At 49.7% G+C, this 20,744-nt stretch overlaps 1 long non-coding RNA gene across 1 annotated transcript; it reads left to right on the forward strand.

Annotated features, from left to right (window-relative positions):
* Positions 1 to 415: 415 nt before the first annotated feature.
* Positions 416 to 20,066, forward strand: LOC140430361 (uncharacterized). The gene is made up of 2 exons (XR_011949389.1): positions 416 to 699; positions 17,255 to 20,066. It is a non-coding gene; the product is annotated as an uncharacterized lncRNA (long non-coding RNA).
* The last annotated feature ends 678 nt before the right edge of the window (positions 20,067 to 20,744 follow it).

Genomic DNA, 20,744 nt, shown 5'->3' on the forward strand with positions numbered 1-20,744 from the left:
CTTCCCACTCACCATTCGCCTGGGGTCAAAGAAGGTTTAGCTGCCACAGCACATTTCGGTCACCCACAAAGCTCCCTTTAAATTCAGGGTGACGGAACGGGAGTCTGTGGGGAGAGCGTGAGACTGACTGAAAGTGTAAAAGGGGCGAGAGGTTGAGGGAGAGAGGGGGGAAAACGTGTATGGAATGGGAGCGAGAGAGAGAGAGAGAGAGAGCACGTGGCAGAGTAAATAAAAAGTTCAGACACACATCTGTGGACGGGGAGAAAGGCAAACAGAATGTTCTGCAATCACAAAGCTGAATAAACAAAGTGACTGCCAAGGGTCATGAAAGGGCATTTCCTCCCTTCCCTCAAATGCACTCAATTCAGGAAGAAGAGAAATATTCATATAAACAGAAGAAGTTCCATTTGGAACCCCGTCCAGAACCATGTGTTATTTTTAAATTGAATTCCCAATGTGAACGTGGCGATGTAGCCACACTTAAAAGAGACTGGAATAGAATCAATCGGCTCGGACAAAGGAAATTAATTATACTGGCACGCCACTGCGGAGGCTGAGGGAGGCAGGATGACGGGATCTCGTTCTAATCTCTACAAATGTAGAAAATGTCTGTGGTACTGAGTCATGTGGCTCCGTCTGATGTACGGTCTCTGCTCGGCTCGTCGAGGTAGCTTCAATCAAATGTTCGCACCCCGTGAGGTTAGGGACAGAGGTTGTTTTTAAACGTGTGTGTTTTTTGGTGGGCCTGTGCGTGTGTGTCACATGAATGAAAACATCTTGAATCTCTTCAGGCAGATGGTTTCTAGGCAGCGGGATTCACGTCCCGGATTGATGATTCAGACTAGAAACTCATCGTCGACATTTTACATCCAATTGGTTAGCTGGGTGAAGGAAATGGGGGTAAAGTGATATCAGGGGCTGGATTCTCCCTGTCCCCAGTGGCGTGTTACTCAACCTCCATCCGTTCGCTGGAGGCAGGATTCTACCTTCCTGCTGCTTCCCAATGGGGCTTCCCACAGAAGCCACCCCATGCCGCTGGGAAACCCAGGAGTAGGAGTGCCCCGCCGGCGGGAAAAGTGAATCGCAACGGCCGGGGAATTCCAGCCCCGAATGTTAGCGTGATTGGGACTATATATTTGTGAGGAAGGCAGTATGGACGGCCAAATTGCCTGTTTCCAGGCTGTAAGTGCTATGTGTTGAGCTGTTGTTCAGTGGGCCACACTCCCACCTCTGAGTTTGAAGGTTCCTGAGTTGAACTATTTGAAATATCTAAAATTCTTAAGGGGCTGACAGGGTAGATGCTGAGAAAGTGTTTCCCCCTGGCTGGGGAATCTAGGACACAGGGTCACAGCGTCAGAATAAGCGACGGGCCATTTTGGACAGAGACGAGGAGAGATCCCTTCAGATCGCAACAGTGAGTATGGTGTGGAGGGACGGTTCCCCTCTCGCTCCACCTTTCCATTGTCCTCAGCAGGTGTTTTAAAAAAGTATTTGCTGATCAATTCAGTGCATGTTTAACTGTTCAAGTGCTGTGACGACATAGACTTCATAGAATTTACAGTGTAGAAGGAGACCACTCGGCCCATCGAGTCTGCACCGGCCCTTGGAAAGAGCACACCACTTAAGCCCACACCTCCACCCCATCCGCGTAACCCAGTAACCCCACCTAACTATTTTGGACATGAAGGGCAATTTAGCATGGCCAATCCACCTAACCTGCACATCTTTGGACTGTGGGAGGAAACCGGAGCACCCGGAGGAAACCCACGCAGACACATATGCACACAAGTTTCCTTGTAAGTTTTTAGTTAAGGAAATAGTATTTGTTTTGCTGGTGGGAGAGATAGTGGCCTTGTGGTAATGTCACTGGGCTACTAATCCAATGTCTCAGGCTAATGCTCTGAGGACCTGGGTTTTTAGGTGTACAGATCACCAACAACCTGTCCTGGTCCCCCCATGCCGACACTATAGTTAAGGAAGCCCACCAACGATTCTACTTTCTCAGAAGACTAAGGACATTTGGCATGTCAGCTACGACCCTCACCAACTTCTCCAGATGCACCATAGAAAGCATTCTTTCTGGTTGTATCACAGCTTGATATGGATCTTGCTCTGCCCAAGACTGCAGGAAACTACAAAAGGTCGTGAATGTAGCCCAGTCCATCACGCAAACCAGCCTCCCACCCATTGACTCTGTCTACACTTCCCGCTGTCTCGGAAAGGCAGCCAGCATAATTAAGGACTCCACGCACCCCGGACATACTCTCTTCCACCTTCTTCTGTCAGGTTCACGTACCAACCGACTCAAGAACAGTTTCTTCCCTGCTGCCATCAGACTTTTGAATGGACCTACCTCGTATTAAGTTGATCTTTTCTCTACACCTTGCTATAACTGTAACATTATATTCTGCAGTCTCTCCTTCCTTCCCTATGTACGGTATGCATTGTTTGTACAGCATGCAAGAAACAATACTTTTCACTGTATACTAATACATGTGACAATAATCAATCAAATCAAATCAAAATCCCTCCATAGCAGCTGGTAGAATTTATATTCAATTATTTAATTTAAAAAATCTGGAATTGAAAGGTAGTCTCAGTAATGGCGTTCCGCCAATTACTGTGAACACCCATCTGGCTCACTAATGTCCCTGAGGGAAGGAAATCTGCCATCCTTACCTGATCTGGCCTACACGTGTCTTCAAATCCACAATAATATAGTTGACTCTTAATTGCTCTCTGGCATTCCCGAGCAAGGCACTCAGTTCAGGAGTAGTTAGGGATGGGCAATAAATACTGAAGGATCTGGAGGATCTGGGGCTAGTGTGGGAAGGTGGAGGTGGGGCAGAAGTGAGCCACAGACATGTTGCATGGGGGAACAGATTTGCAGGGCCAAATGGCCTCCTTCAGCTGCGATTTCATATGCTCCAGTTCCACACCAGAGACTTGAACATAAAATCTGGGCTGGTGCTTCTATCTTGCAGTGCGGAAGTGGTGCACTGACAGCGACGCTCCCTTTTGGGTCATGCGTTGAACCGAATCCTCTCAAATGGATGCAATAGATCCCGCAGCATCGTTTTGAGGAAGTGTAGGTGAGTCCTGCATGCTCCTCGTCAATAGCAGCACGGTGTCACAGTGGTTAGCACAGTTGCTTCACAGCACCAGGGTCCCAGGTTCGAATCCCGGCTTGGGTCACTGTCTGTGCGGAGTCTGCACGTCCTCCCCGTGTGTGCGTGGGTTTCCTCCGGGTGCTCCGGTTTCCTCCCACAGTTCAAAGATGTGCAGATTAGGTGGATTGGCCATGCTAAATTGTCCTTAGTGTCCAAAAAGGTGAGGTGGGGTTACTGGGTTACAGGGATAGGGTGGAGGTGTGGGCTTGGGTAGGGTGCTCTTTCCAAGGGCCGGGGCAGACTCGCTGGGCCGAATGGCCTCCTTCTGCACTGCAAATTCTATGATTCTATAATCATACTTATCCCTCAAACAACATAAGAACTAGGAGCCGTAGTGGGAAAATCAGCCCCTCCAACCCAGTCCGCCATTCAATAAGATCATGGCCGATCTCCTCTCGGCCTCAGCTCCACTTTCCTGCCTGCTCTCCATGACCCTTCAATCCCCATTGCAGATTAGAAATCTGTCCGTCTCCTTCTTAAATTCACTCAATATCCCAGCATCCACCGCACTCGGGGGTAGTGAATTCTGCAACGTCACTCGACCAAATGATCTGGCCATCACCTGGTTGTTATTTTCGGAAGCTTGCGGTTGTGAGCCCGACATTGCAATAGCGAATGCAATTCAAAGGTACATCATTGGTTGTAAAGCACGCGGCATCGTGGGATGTCCTGATTTTGTGAAGGTGCTATAAAAATGCAAGTCTTTCTTTCTGGGCAGCAAGTTTGATAGGGTAGAAAAGTTGAGCTCAAATAGCAAAGTGTGTCACGTCTGTCTGCCACTCAAGGGAAGGAAATCCCAGCTGGACGTTGCAAATCTAATGAAATTGGCGCCGAGATGTGCCAATCATTACTTTTTGATCCCCACTCTTTCGTTTAAGTCTCATGTGCGAGGAGAAGATAAGCAAACCTCAGCTTCAACACGCTTTGGAAGCAGAGCCAGCACCAACCGGGAGCCAGGGTCCAGACATTTCTCCGAAGGCACTCTGCCCTCCTGCACTTATCTGCTGATAAATATAGATTGCACTGTCACATCAAACAGCAGGAACTTCCATTTTAATCGCACTCTGCCCTCCCCTCTAGACCGACACTCTGCTGAGATCATCTCCGTTTACACAACAGCTGGAATCCATCTGGATTTACGGCTGAGTTTAGCTCTGGAAAAGAAAATCATTCTGTCACATGTCAAACCGAATGAAAACTGCCCAAAATAATCGTACAAGAATGCAAACCTCACCCCCCACCCCACCTGCAAACATTATACGAGTTTCTAAGGAACCTTTTCCAAAATAGCTCTCTCTTGCGTTTCGACTGATGATTGAAGCTGAACTATATCGAACAGTGCAGCCACAGGATCAAACAGTAACAACTTACATTTTCGCAACCTCTTTAAACACACTAAAGTCACCTTAGGGTGCCTCACCGGGGTGATTATGAAACACATTTGGTACGCAGTTTCATCATGGAGATATTAGTGCTGGAGATCAAAAGCTTGGCCAAGGAGGTAGCTTTTAGGAAAGGGAGGAGAGGGGGGGGGTGAGGAATGAGGAGGTATCCGGATGGTATTTCTGAGCTTTGGGCCCAGGCAGCTGAAGTCAGGGCCACAGGTGATGGAGCAATGCAAATAGAGGATGCCCAAGAAGCCAGAATTGGAGCGTGCAGATATCTCGGGAGTGCTGTCAGGATGGAAGAATTTATTTATGTGTCTTGGGTTTTCTAATCTCAACAGGAAGAGCCTCAGCCTGGCATGATGAGCCTCAGCATTCCTAGACAAAGAGGCATGGGGTAGCGAAGCGAGTGCTAATACCTTTCCGTAAGGAGTACATGGATATTGGAATGATTTTGTTCAGCTTTAAACTTTGGGGGGCAACCTAACAGGGGTCTTGATAACAATGAAGCTGCTTTATTAAATAGAAGCAAAGAAGATGTTTCCAGTAGGGGGGTAAGAGTAAAATTGGGGACCACCAATTTAAGATAGACATGAATAAACCCAATATGAAATCCTGAAGAAGTGCATTTACTCGGAGAATGGTGCAAGTGTGGGATTTACTGCCACAGAAGTTGAAATGGATAGTGCAGAGAAATTTACGGGCGAGCTGATAAGTATATGACAGAGATGGCGACATGGGCAAATAGAGTGAAATGAAGAGGGGTGGTTGTAGGTTGTATCCAATGGCCTCTTTCCTGTGCTGTATTCTTGATGTAAATTCTGTGTAAGTGACCTAAATCCCTTCTCACAGTCACAGTATATCTGTTTGCTATTCCCACATTGGTGCAACCATGGAGGAAAGTGTAGCATTTTGATGTTAATTATGCAACTGAGCTAAGTCCTCACATTATATTTTCACAAAATATGTATGTACAGATCAATAGCTGCTTCCTACAACCTAAAAAATAGTACACAAACATTATAAAGATGAAAGCGTTGTCTACTTGCAACCCTGTCAGTATCAGAGAAGCTAGCATCTCGTTATCTCTGAAGAGACTCCAATGAGCTCCGTGGCTGCGGAGATCAAAGCAAAAGGAATTCTTCAATGGCCATCTCCATTTCATAAGCCACCAGAGTCTATCAGTCAGCTATGACAAAGGACACTCCAGCCTAATGGTTGGAACATTAGCAATCTCAAGAATCCAGACAAAGAAATACACATCCTTTGATAAGCCAAAATGGACAGCTGGGAGTCCTGTGACATGACCCCCTAGCTGCAGGAACCTGTAACACTTTCTTACTGCACTGTCAATCAGTTGGCCACTTTCCATCCAGCAGGCAGCAGCTCAGAACAAGGGCTCAGTCCAGGTGAAAGCCATTTACACTGTTTCCACTGGAATGTCTGAACTGTTGTACCAGTGCCTGCAGGACGAGTTCATCACTATATGCCTATCCTATCATGTAAGTTATCTCTAATGTAAAAATGAATTATCCAGCATCAGTCTTCAACCTGCTGACCTCTATGAAAGAACATCCTAATGGGACTTTGATTCTGGACTCTGGACTCATGCAAAATGATTATTTTGTGCTCATTTCTCTGTAAATCTTTCTCTCTCTATTCCTCCACTTCTATTGTATGAGTGAAAAAGGGGCAAAGTTAAGACCCTCCTCTTGCGTGTGAGTGTGTGAATGAATTCTATCTTGAGTTCGTTGTCGAGTTAGGAATGGAAATTTGATCAGACCAAAACTGAGGATTGAGAAACATGCCATCACTCATAATAATAATAATTTTTATTGTCACAAGTAGGCGCTGTTTATTTCTGGTCTACAGAAATGTGGACCAGGCTTATTGGCACCTTGTGAGGTATCTCAGGCCATTCAAAACCCTCTGATGGTCAGGGACATGGAAAGGTGGTACCCTGGCACTCCCCTGGCACTTCGGCACCTTGGCAGTGCCAGCCTGGGTCGGGTGCCTGGTTGGCACTGTCAGGCCCCCCAAACCCAAGGGGAGTTTGGGAAGCCTTACCTATTGGTGAGGGGGGGCTTGCAAAGGTCGAGAGAAGGTTGAGGAGGGGGTCAATAAAGCGGGGGGGGGGGGGCTCCTAAAATGGAGGGAGGGGGAACGAATGGTGATGCCGTTCAAAATGGCGCCTCGATCGGCGTGCTGCCGTTCCTGATGGCGGGTTCAGCTCGGCAACAGGAAATCGCTCTAAGTATGATCTTGGCGAGGAGAAATTCCCCGAGATTAACTAAGACGGCAAAGTGCCGTTGGATAGCGGGGTGATTCTCGGCACTGCGGCCGCCAAGAACAACCCCTCCAAACACCCCAAAAAACAGACTTAAATCTTTTTCCGCTGAAACAGTCTTTTAACTGTCACAAAAAGCTAGGCTGACAATCTCGGGTCAAACAGCGGAGAAAACAGTTCAATAGGAACTCATTACCTCGTGTACTCCCAGAGGATGTAAAAGCCCTGCTTTGCTGTTGGCTGGACGGACTTTGGATCAATGGTAACATTCTTGCCTCTAGTTCAGAATCCCAGGGTACACAGTCTAATATTTACTGCGTACAGTTCTCATCTTCATTGTACATAAAGGAAATAGAGGCACTGGAGAATCAAAGATTGACAAGAATGGTGAGGAGCTGAGGCTAATGGGGGAAGGTGGCACAGCGGTAATCATAGGGTCAGAGAATTTACAGTGCAGAATAGGCTATTCGGCCCATCGAGTCTGCACCGGCCCTTGGAAAGAGCACCCTACTTAAGCCCACACCACCAGCCTATCCCCGTAACCCAGTAACCTCACCTAACATTTTGAACACTGAGGGGCAATTCATCATGGCCAATCCACCTTTGCACATCTTTGGACAGTGGGAGGAAACCGGAGCACCTGGAGGAAACCCACGAGGGAGAACATGCAGACTCCGCACGGAGAATGACCCAAGCCGGGAATCGAACCTGGGACCCTGGAGCTGTGAAGCAGCAGTGCTAACCACTGTGCTACTGTTCCACCCCAATATCACTGGTTTCAAAATCCAGAGGCCTAGGCTTTGATGCTCTGGGGACATGGGTTCAAACCTCACCAGGGCAGCTTGTGGAATTTAAATATCACGAACAAATCTCGAAAACTAGCCTGTGTGGTGGTACCGCCAAACTATCATCAATTGCTGCATCAGCCCATCGTGCTCACTAATGCCCTTTATGGAATCACAGAGTTGTACTTGTGCAGAAGGAGTCCACGTAGTCCACTGTGTCTGCAGCAGCCCTGCGGTGGGATTTGAACCCAAATTGCCAGAAGTATTACCCTGGGCCTCTGGATTACTCGTCCAGTGACAATACCACTGCACCACCGCCTCCCCTCACCAGGGGGCAACTCCTCTCCCCAGAAGTGAGAAGACTCAGAAGGTGGCCAATGTTAAGGGCAGCGCGGTGGCACAATGGTTAGCACTGCTGCCTCACGGCGCCGAGGTCCCAGGTTTGATCCCGGCTCTGGGTCACTGTCCGTGTGGAGTTTAATAATAATGAAATTAAATGAAAATCACTTATTGTCACAAGTAGGCTTCGAATGAAGTTACTGTGGAAAGCAGGCTGGAATAATAATAAAAATAGCTTATTGTCACAAGTAGGCTTCAATGAGGTTACTGCGAAAAGACCCTGGTCGCCACATTCCGGCGCCTGTTCGGGGAGGCCGGTACGGGAATTGAACCCGTGCTGCTGTCTTGTTCTGCATCACAAGCCAGCTGTTTAGCCCACTGTGCTAGACCAGCCCCTATTCTCACATTTGCACATCCTCCCCACGTTTGCGTGGGTCTCACCCCCACAACCCAAAGATGTGCAGGGTAGGTGGATTGGCCGCGCTAAATTGCCCCTTAATTGGAAAAAATGAATTGGGTACTCTAAATTTATATTACAAAAAAGAGGTGACCAATGTTAAATTTACAAAGGTGTTCAGCGGGGCCGACATAACAAAGCTGGGCAGGTTTCTGCTGCCCCCCCCCCCGCCACCCTAATGGGTGTGTTTTGCGGTGGTGGACGAGGCCAGTGGTCGGAGCTTCTGGTCCCGTCACTCTCAATGGGGTTTCCCCCTTATTCCCACCCTCCACCTCGGGGACGCCGCGGTGGGGAGTCGTCGCAGCGGGACCGGTAAATCCCACCCGATGTGTCCGCTTCTGGGTAAGTCCAAAAAACAAGGGGGCTGCAAATATAAAGTATCCCATGATGAATCTAAAAGGGGCAGGGACTGTGTGTCATGTCAGGCATCAAACCCAGAAGAAGTTTCCATGCATCAGGTTATGACATTTAAATGGAGATACCTCATTATAATATTATCTGCAGTCTTGGTGTTAAACACCAGGCTGCGGAATGACAAGAATCCTCGTGGCACATCACAACTGGGGCATTTCAAGGACCAAACCAAGGACAGAATGTAGAAGGGTTGCAGCAAAGTGGGGGCAGAAGTTTTGTGATGGATTCAGATGTTCAGTGGCTGCGCTAAGATTGAATGACCCATTCCTTGATGCATTGCTGGAGTTCAGTGAGGTATCAGAAAGAGATGGCCTTACACTGGCAATGGGAGGTGGAGATTTGCTACAGACACATGGAGGGAAATGGCCAGACATTGTCCAGGAGGCACAGCAGGGGCAATGTACCATGACCCTCGATTCAGTGCAGGAAGTAACCTAACTAATGATCTAACCACTCCAGGAGAGGTAAGTGCATTTGCACATTCACCTCCAACCTCTTCTGCACATGACCTACACCTGCTCCTTCTACCTTCTCGAACACATCACTTCCTATAACCATTCACTTTGCACGTGGATCCATGATTCGCTTCCTCACATCTGCATCCATTCATCCCCTGCACTTCACCTTGATCTAATTTCCTGCCTCTGCCCCAGAGTCACCCTCACCAAAACACTCCATCCATCTGGTGAACAGATGTCATCGCACTCTCTCGTCAGACTGATCATTTCTCTCTCTGCAGAAGAGAGCGCAGAACACATTCCAAACCCACAACCTCTGGATGGGCAAAGACGGGAGAGTCGTGGAAACCCCAGCACCTGCACCCTCCCCTCCGAGCCACTCAGATTCCAACACCCGCAGTAATCTTACTGACACTCACCATCCTGGCTTTGGACGAGATCGTCGTTCCTTCACTGTCGCTGGGTCACAACCCTGGAACTGCCTCCCTAACGACACCGTGGGTGCACCGACACCACAGGGACTGCCGCGGTTCAAGAAGGCAGCTCACCACCATCTTCTCAAGGGCAATTAGAACTGGCGACTTCAGGTCGTACCAGCGACGCTCGCTCTCCGGAAAAAGAACAGCACAAGATTCAAATTGTCATGTTCCTTATCCGAGGTCCAATCTTAAGACACCCACCCTGATACTGAGTCTGAATAACTCCAGAACTGTGGAAATTAGCCTCTCACCACAAGTACTCTCCACAAGCCATTTCCCAATGGAAGCAACTTTGAGCACTGAGTATTTATTGATACCTATAAGCTTGGCTTCTAATGAGCATCGTGAATGGTTCTTGAGTCCCTTACCTGTGTTTCAATGGAAACTTTCAGAAAAGCCATTCATCTTGTGTTCAATTTAAATCCTGGTGAAAACCTCACTGAAATTCTCGAATTGCTGAATATTTAAATATTAAAAACCAACACATCTCTCCCGGGGGGAGGGGTGTGGGGGTTGTGGGGGGTGGGGGGGTAATGCACATTCACTAAAACGTACTTGAGTGAAGCCGGGATGTTTGGTGCATTGCACATACACTGGCATAGAACCTTTATTAGTGTCACATGTGGACACTGCAATGAAGTTACTGTGAAAACTCCCTCGTCGCCACATTCCGGCGCCTGTTCGGGTACACAGAGGGAGTACTCAGAGTGTCCAATTCACCTAACAAGCACGTCGTAGTATCATAGAATTTACAGTGCAGAAGGAGGCCATTCGGCCTATCAAGTCTGCACTGGCCCTTAGAAAGAGCATCCTACATAAACCCATACCTCCACTCTATCCCCATAATCCAATAACGCCATCTAATCTTTTTGGACACTGAGGGCAATTTAGCATAGCCAATCCACCTCACCTGTGATGTGCTGGGTGTTCTGGATCACAAACAGGTCACCAACACTGGAAGTGGTGCAACTCTATTTTATTATAAGGTTAACTATATTAACATACTTGAACTGTGGGTAAATGCAATACCAGCTTTAACTGTTGACCCTTGCCTAGTCCTAACCAGGTGATGCACTCAGCACATGCTGAATGTCTGTGTTGCAGGCTGTGAGCTCTGTGCTCCGAGCTGGCTGCGACTAGAATGAGCGGGAGCTCTCCCATCCCCTGTCTTTATAGTGCGTGTGCTCTCACTAGTGATTGGCTGCGGTGTTGTGTATGCTGATTGGTCCCACTGCATGTCCATCAGTGTGTGTGTGTGTGTCTGCAACATAATATACTGGTGTATATTATGACATCCCCCCTTTTATATAAAGAATATGTGCCTGCGTGACAATAAATACCGTGTAGTGAATGTACCTGACTATGTGTGTGCGTGTTATTTACATGACTATGTACATGAGGCTAATCTATTTACACGGGAAGGTGCCTGGTGCAGAGAAATAGGGTGTCACACCAACAACGAAATGAACATTATATACAAACTACTGGAACGATGAAACAGGATAACAGAACAGATCAAAGAGTCCAACATCGTAAAACTCATAAGTCAAGTCTCTGAGGTGGGCGACGAATTCGGGTTGACCGCCTCAAGGGTGGTCAGGAGCCACCGGCTGAGGAACGGGCTGGGCCACGGCAGAATGAGGAGGATGCAAAGTATTCGGAATCTCCATATAGTCCAGGTTGGGGACAACAGGAGGGCGTGGCACCGGTGGAGGATCATGTGGCGAGCGTGGAACGAGACGAAGGGCACGCCGATTGCGGCGGCGAATGGAACCATCTGGCAGATGAACCAGGAACGAGCCGGGAGACACCTGCCGAAGAACCACAACAGTTGCAGATCAGCCACCCTCTGGAAGATGGATGCGGACGTTGTCAGCCGGTGCCAGAGCAGGGAGATCAGTCGCCCGAGCGGCATGCGCCGCCTTGTGTTGTGCACGAGACTGTTGCATCCGCTGAAGGACCGGAACGTGGTCGAGGTCTGGGACGTGAATCGACGGCACCGTGGTCCTGAGGGTGCAACCCATGAGCAGCTGGGCTGGCGTCAGGCCCGTGGAGAGTGGGGCCGAATGATAGGCCAGCAAGGCGAGGTAGAAGTCGGATCCTGCATCGGCAGCCTTGCAGAGGAGCCGTTTGACGATGTGGATGCCCTTTCCCGCTTTGCCATTGGATTGGGGGTGCAGGGGACTGGATGTCACATGCACAAAGTTGTACCTGCTGGCAAAGTTGGACCATTCCTGGCTCGCGAAGCAGGGGCCATTGTCTGACATCACAGTGAGTGGGATGCCGTGACGCGCAAAGGTCTCCTTGCAGGCACGGATGACAACCGATGATGTGATGTCGTGCAGGCGTACGACATCCGGGTAGTTTTGAAAAATAGTCTACAATCAGAACATAGTCCCTGCCGCGCGCATGGAACAGGTCAACGCCTACCTTAGACCAAGGGGACGTGACCAACTCATGGAGCTGTAGGGTCTCACGTAGTTGGGCCGGCTGGAACCGCTGACAGGTGGGGCAGTTGAGCACTGTGTTGGCGATGTCCTCATTGATGCCGGGCCAGTACACAGCCTCTCGGGCCCTCCGTCGGCACTTCTCCACGCCGCGATATCCCTCGTGCAGCTGTTCCAAAACGAGCTGGCGCATGCTGTGCAGGATCACGATGCGGTCCAGCTTCAGGAGGACACCATCGACTACTGCCAGATCGTCTCTGATATCGTAGAACTCTGGGCATTTGCCCTTGAGCCACCTGTCCGTCATGTGGCGCATGACACGCTTTAGTAGGGGGTCAGCCACAGTCTCGCGGCGAATGTGGATGAGGCGTTCATCCGTGGCCTGCAGATTGGAGGCCGTGAAGGCCACATGGGCATCAACCTGGCAGACAAACCCCTCTGGGTCACACGGGGTGTTGACTGCCCTGGACAGAGCGTCGGCTATGATCAGGTCCTTGCCCAGGGTGTATAGGAGCTGGAAATCGGACTGCCGGAGTTAAGCAGAATGCGCTGGAGGTGAGGGGTCATATCATTCAGTATAATGTTGACCAGCGGGCGATGGTCGGCCTCGACAGTGAATTGGGGGAGGCCGTACACGTAATCATGAAATTTGTCGACCCCAGTCAACAGGCCCAGGCTCTCCTTTTCGATCTGCGCGCAGCGCTGTTTCGTGGGGGTCATGGCACATGACGCATATGCAATGGGGGCCCATGATGAGGCCTCATCGCGTTACAGGAGCACCGCCCCAATGCCGGATTGGCTGGTATCCGTTGAAATTTTTGCTTGCTTCGTGGGGTCAAAAAATGCCAATACCGGGGCCGTGGTAAGCTTGGTCTTAAGCTCCTCCCATTCGCGCTCGTGGGCGGGAAGCCATTGGAAGTCTGTCGTCTTCCTGACCAGGTTCCGGAGAGCTGTGGTATGGGAGGCGAGGTTGGGGATGAACTTCCCCAGGAAGTTGACCATGCCCAAAGATCGGAGGACCGCCTTCTTATCCGCTGGCTTCTGCATGGCCGTGATGGCTGCCACCTTGTCCGCATGCGACCGCACACCCAACCGGGAGATGTGGTCCCCTAGGAACTTGAGTTCCGTCTGGCCGAAGGAACATTTGGCTCTGTTCAGGCGAAGGCCTTGGTCCCGTATTCGTTTGAAAACGCGCTGGAGGCGACTGATATGCTCTTGCGGGGTGGTGGACCAAATGATGATGTCGTCAACATAGATGCGCACACCTTCAATGCCCTCCATCATTTGCTCCATGATCCGGTGGAATACTTCTGATGCCAATATAATCCCAAACGGCATCCTGTTGTAGCAGTATCTGCCAAACGGGGTATTAAAGGTACACAGCTTTCTGCTGGACCTGTCTAGTTGAGTTTGCCAGAATCCTTTCGAGGCATCAAGTTTGGTGAAGATGTTGGCCCGAGCCATCTTGCACGTGATGTCCTCGCGCTTGGGGATAGGGTAATGCTCCCTCATTATGTTGCGATTCAGATCCTTTGGGTCAATGCAGATCCGGAGCTCGCCGGAGGGCTTCTTTACGCACACCATGGAACTGACCCAGTCGGTTGGTTCTGTCACTCTGGAGAGCACTCCTTGGTCCTGGAGGTCCTGCAGCTGCTGCTTGAGGCGGTCCTTGAGGGGTGCTGGGACTCTGCGAGGTGCATGAACCACAGGCGTGGTGTCTTGTTTGAGCAGGATTTTGTAAGTGTATGGAAGCGTGCCCATGCCTTCGAAAACGTCACGGTGCTGGTCAATGATGGCATTGAGTTGTGCCCTGAAGTCCGCATCCTGGAAGGTAGATGTGTCCTCTGGAGAGAGAGAGTGTACTCGTTGAACGAGGTTTAGGAGTTTGCACGCCTGTGCGCCTAGCAGAGAGTCCTTCGAGGAGCCTGTGATCTCAAAGGGAAAGATGGCTTTTCACGAGTTGTGCGTCACTTCGAGTTGGCATGAACCGGTAGCAGGAATGACGTTGCCATTGTAGTCCACTAGTTGGCAGGTCGACGGAAGAATGGTTGGTTTAACCCCAAGGGTCTGAAAGGCTGACCACGCTAGGAGATTAGCGGAAGCACCAGTGTCCAGGCGGAATCGTATCTGGGATTGGTTGACCGTCAAGGTGGCACACCACTCGTCGTCTGGATCAATGCTGTGCACCGACAGCGGCTGGTGGTTATGATTCGGGGACCGCCTGTTCTTTGTTATAACAGCGACTGGAAAGGCTCCCTCGGGTCCTCAGTGTCACTGGTCTGCGGGAAGTCGGAATCGGACTCGGTTTGGGGGTAGGTAACTGCTTGTTGCAGGGTTCTTCAGCGGTTTATTTCATTTCTTGGTTCAATTTGAGGCATTGTGCTGTCATTCCAGGTGAAGGAAGGTTGTTTTACAGCTTTAAAAGATTTTTTCTTTGATTTGGGGCGTTTCCCCTTTAAATGGGCGTGGTCCGGGGCTTCTGACGCCATGACAAGCGTGACGTAGCACATAGGAGGCGTTTGCACATGCGCAGATCGTGGTTCATTAACTGATGGCCGTTTTCGTGATTGCGCATGCGTGGCGTCGCGCAACTGCGCAAGTGCAGTTCCTTTACAAAGATGGCCGCCGACCACAATCGTTCTCTGCTCCGGGATTTCTGCCTCGAGGTGAGTACTGGCGCTTCTCTCACCTTTTCTTGCTGGTTGGAGTGTGTTTTCCTCACAGTATTTGCCAAATTTGTCCAGGACTGCCTGGAAGTCGCTCCTGTTTTGCCCCTTGGAGAACTTGAATTTTTAAAAGATTTCTTCTGCTCTCGCACCGGCGATGGTGAGGAGAAGCTCTGTTTTTTCAGGGTCTGCCAGGTCTTCTAGTTCGGCTGCCAGCAGGAAGATTTCAAACTTTTGCCGGAATGCCTGCCAGTTTTCGCGGAGATCGCCGTGGCACTGGAGCTGCTGCGGAACCCGGATCTTGAACATCTTGCCTGGGTATCGTTGCTGCTCGTCACTATATGCTGAGGTACCAACGATGCGGAGCGGCGGCGGCGGGTTGATGTCCTCCATACTTCAGGATGCCGGAATGCTGATTAGTTGCAGGTGAGTCTCAGAAGTGCTAGTATGCAACCAACCCTGGTATCATGATGTTTTGGGTGTTCTGGATCACTAACAGGTCACCAAGACTGGAAGTGGTGCAACTCTCTTTTATTATAAGGTGAACTATATTAACATACTTGAACTGTGGGTAAATGCAATACCAGCTTTAACTGTTGACCCTTGCCTAGTCCTAACCAGGCGATGCACTCAGCACATGGTGAATGTCTGTGTTGCAGGCTGTGAGCTCTGTGCTCTGAGCTGGCTGCTGCTAGAATGAGCGGGAACTCTGGTGTCCCCTGACTTTATAGTGCGTGTGCTCTCACTGGTGATTGGCTGCGGTGTTGTGTATGCTGATTGGTCCCACTGCATGTCCATCAGTGTGTGTGTGTGTCTGCACCATGATATACTGGTGTATATTATGACAACCTGCACATCTTTGGACTGTGGGAGGAAACCGGAGCACCCGGAGTACCCCACGCAGACACGAAGAGAATGTGCAGACTCCGCACAGACTGTGACCCAAGCCGGGAATCGAACCTGGGACCCTGGAGCTGTGAAGCCGCAGTGCTAACCATCGTGCCACCCACTGATTTTAACATACATCCTGAGCTGACACCCTCGCCCGCCCCCCCCTCCCCCCCCCACTCCCCCCCCCCCAACACCCCCACCCCCCAGTACGATCAAAATTCCGCATCCAGAACCCATGTATTCCTGAACCATAAATGTGGAGCAATCAGCTCCAGCTGTTGTCAGTGAAGTGTGAGGTGAAGATAAGCAACTGTCTGAGTGGCAGAGAAGGTCTGGGAATCCGAGCCAACACTCACACTGGCTTAGGGAGGCCAAGTAGGGTTTCTGGCTGCACTACCTCCTAATATGGAGCAGAATCGGTCAGTGATCCCAAGCCACTGGTGACCGTCTTTCCTCATTGCCTTTTTTTGGCAGTTCGTTTTTTTTTTTGTCATTTTCCACTTTTATCCTCTCTTTTTACAGAAGTGTAAACATACATAAATAGTTCTGCTCCTTTGCAGATACATCTCCCCTGTCAAATATCAAATGATGCCAATAAACGAACATTGAATTATGGAAATGTACTAATTAAATCTTTAATATCTCTCATCCCTCTACACACACTGTCAATTCCTGCTCCTTTCTCTCACTCACTCAGAGGTTCAGTGAATTGATCTGAATGATCAGAATGCGTGGGCTAGATTTACCGGCTCTTCACGTCGACAGGATATTCCGGTCCCACCGGCGGCGGACCAAATTACCAGCGACGAGGGGTGGAGTCAATGGGAACATCATTGGTAAAGGTGGGACCTGGAATTCCCGCTGGCGAGTCCTCTGCACCGTCGAAAAACACACGGTGGGTTGCATGGTAAATCCCGCCCCACATCCTTTGGACATTGAAGCAATCTTCTCTTCCCCCTGTTACTGTGCCACCAGACAATGCCTCATAGGAGCAAAATCTGACACCGTCATCCAGGGAAATAGTGGGACAAGTGACCAAAACTTTGGTCAAAGAGGTAGCTTTCGAGGAGTAGTGAGCTCGAGAGGTGGAGAAGTTGCGGGAGGAAATTCCAGAGTTCAGGGTCTGATCAGCAACGGTGGAGGGATTAAAATCGGGAATGAGCAAGATGTCAGCACTTGAGGGCTGCCAAGGTGTCAGGAATGTGGAAAGTTAATGAGATTAACAGTGAGCTTGAGATGAAAATAAAATTACAGAAAAATAACAAGACTAGCGGGTACCTAGAGGAATGATGAGATTTGTCCAATAACAATATTAGCAGTAGTCTAGAGAAATTGAGGTGTGGGTGGCCATGTCAGGCATATTGTTTGCCAGAGTTCAGTGAGGCTGTACAGATGGTAACTCCTGAAGGCAAGGAAATTGAGCGAAAGAGATAGCAAAATCTTTACTTTTCACTTTATGTTCATGCTTACTTACAGTTCTGAAGATCCTCCGATGTCCATGGGCCGGCCCTCATGACCCGACCCGGCATGACTCCTCCAATGACCTGACCCCGGATTTGACCTGGAAGTGGAAGAGGCCCGACCTGGAGGTCTGACCCGAACCTGGGAATCGACCCAGAAACCGTGTAGCACCATCGATCACACACGAGGCGAGACGTTGAGAACTTCAATCGAGGCTTTATTTGGCAGACTTGTTCAGACTTATTCCCCAGCAGCTCAGTCACAGAATCCAGCTGCGGGGAGTAAACCGGGTTCTTATACCCCGCGTATCTGGGTGGAGCCCAGTAGGCGGCAGATCCAATCGGGACCCAGCATCTGTCCTCCAATAGCTCCTCGGCATTCATGGTGTACCGTATTACCCCTAATACATACCACCACAAACCGGACCGCCCGACCCGGCCTAGGAAGTGACCCCAGCCCCAGAGTATCCAACCCGGCTTCCAGAACACCTGACCGGCTCCCCACCACAGGACCCGCCCAGACCCTAATTTACCGACAGATGGAGTAAAGGAGAAGAATCCATGTGGAGGCCTGACCAGGCCTACCCCAAGGCCCGATTCCAGGAGCGCACGACTAAACCACCAACACTGGAACCGATCACGGGACCCAGCTCAACCTGACCCAGGAAGACCCTGCCAGCAACCCAAACCCAGACTAAACACCCCCAAAACGGCAGAGACCCTACGCGAGGACACAAACACGCCAAAAGGTTGACACATACTCGCAGAGCCCCGATGCCCGACCGGATGGTGAACATACCCCTCCAGCGACCCCCAAAACCGCGACCAACACCCAGGACCCCACCAGACGCAGCCACTTACTATTGATCCATCCCCCGACCGCACTTCGGAAAATTGGGCTACAAGACGGTGATCCTTCTCCCGACATACAAGCAGTAACCTAAGTTGGAGAATCCAGTTACGAAGGTTCTGCCTTGCTGGTCCGAGGCAAAAGAAGAGCTCCTACGTGACTGCTTGGAAGTGGACTGGCCCTCAACAACTACTGTCCGGTTTCTTGACATTGATCGTTATGAAGTGCTTCGAGAGGTTGGCCATGAAGCGCATCACCTCCATACTCCCAGAATGCCTTGATCCACTGCAATTCGCATACCACCACAACCGGCCCACAGCAGACGCCATCTCCCTGGCCCTACACACATCCCTGGAGCATCTTGAGAACAAGGACTCCTATGTCAGACTCCTATTTATTGACTACAGCTCTGCCTTCAATGCCATAATCCCAGCCAAGCTGATATCAAAACTCTAGAATCTAGGACTTGGCTCCTCCCTCTGTAACTGGATCCTCAACTACCTGACCCATAAACCACAATCAGTCAGGATAAACAACAACACCTCCTCCACGATAATCCTCAATGCCGGGGTCCCGCAAGGCTACGCACTTAGCCCCCTACTATACTCCTTATACACACACGACTGTGTGGCAAAATGTGGCTCTAACTCCATCTGCTGATGTCACGACTGTATGGGTCAGATCTCAAACAATGATGAGTCAGAATATGGGAGGGAGATAGATAGTGGGGTGGTGTAACAACAACAATCTCTCCCTCAACGTCAGCAAAATTAAGAAGCTGGTCAGTGATTTCAGATAGCAAAGTATCGTGCACACAACTGTCTGCATCAATGGTGCCGAGGAGAAGATAGTTGACAGCTTCAAATTCCTAGGTGTGCACATCACCAACAATCTGTCCTGGTCCACCCACATCAACGCTACGACTAAGAAAGCACAACAGCGCGTGTACATCCTCAGAGAACTATGGAAATCCCTCATGCGCACATTGACTCTTACCAATGATTACAGATGCACCATAGAAAGCAACCTATCGGGCTGCATCACAGCCTGGTATGGCAACTGCTCGGCCCCAAGACCGTAAGAAACTACAGAAAGTAAAGAACACAGCCCAGTCCATCAAGCAAAACCGCCCCCCATCCATTGACTGTGTACACCTCCCTCAGCTTTGGGAAAGTTGGCAGCAGAATCAACGACCCCTCCCACCCGTGTTATTCTTTCTTCAAACCTCTTCCATCGGGCAAGAGATACAAAGGTCTGAGAACACGCACGAACAGATTCAAAAACAGCTTCTTCCCCGCTGTTACCAGACTCCTGAACGACCCTCTTATGGACTGAACTGATCTCACCTCGCATCTTCTCTGTTGAGTAATACTACACCCCGTATGCTTCACCCAATGCCTGTGGCTATGTATTTACATTGTGTATCTATTGCATGTCCTATGTTTTTTCATGTATGGTACAATCTGTCTGGACTTCACGCAGAACAATACTTTTCACTGTACCTCGGTCGACGAGACAATAAACTCAAATCCAAGAATCCAGAAAGGGGAATATGAAAGAGATTGAATAGCATAACCGCTAGCACCCTCATTGGGGAAAGAGGCTGGTTTTCCCACTTACAGCCAGGCAGGCCAGTTCAATCTGTGATCTAAGCCATGGAGGCCTTTCCCAGTTAACATTTAGAGCTACAGCAGATTGCAGATATTCTCCTCTAAACATCCAGTTTTGTGCCTTCGCTGAACCAGGAAGAGACATTTCCCACATTTGGTCACCCATGTGGTATCGTTTGGTAACTATTAGCTGGATTTGACCTATAGAGTTACTAACATTTGGATGTTGCTTGGGGAAAGAGATTTCTCAGTGAGTTCAGGGAACGTGGTTATTTTGGGTATACTTAAGTGTCACAGTGTATATTTGTCTTTTGTCATGTGTATTTTCTTTTACTTTAATAAATGTTCTTTGTTGATTGTTGACACAATTGGTTCCTCACTGGGTTGTACATGGTTCCTCACAATATTTCCAAATAAAAATACATCACTCAAAACCCGTGTTTCAAGTTACTCTTTGAGACTCTCTCGCAGATAACATCAGCGGGGTTCTCAACAAGAGGACTTGGGAGACAACAGGGCTGGAGTAGATCACAGAGCTAAGGGGCGAGATCCTACATCCCGCCGTACCCGTTCTCTGGTGCGGCGCGCCCTGGCCGGCAGCGGGATCCTCCTTCCCGGCAGCCGGCCAATGGGGAAATCCATGGGCGTGAGTGCGCTGCCGGTGAAACGGAGGATCCCGCCGACGGAGAATCCCGCCCAAAGATTATAAAAGTCCTGGAGGGCTTTTTAAACAAGGCAGAAAATTTAGAATCAAGATGTTTTTTAAAAAATGCTTTGAGGGGGATGTGGGCGTCACTGACAAGGCCAGGGTTCATTACCCATCCTTAATATTTCTTGATCTGAGAGGCTTGCTGGGCCATTCCAGAGGGATGTTAAAAGTTTTGGGCAACATAGTAGCACAAGTGATTAGCACTGTGGCTTCACAGCACCAGGGTCCCAGGTTCGATTCCCTGCTGGGTCACTGTCTGTGCGGAGTCTGCACGTTCTCCCCGTGTCTGCGTGGGTTTCCTCTGGGTGCTCCGGTTTCCTTCCACAATCCAAAGACG

This window comes from Scyliorhinus torazame, chromosome 10 (genome assembly GCF_047496885.1).
Source record: "Scyliorhinus torazame isolate Kashiwa2021f chromosome 10, sScyTor2.1, whole genome shotgun sequence".
NCBI lineage: Eukaryota > Metazoa > Chordata > Chondrichthyes > Carcharhiniformes > Scyliorhinidae > Scyliorhinus > Scyliorhinus torazame.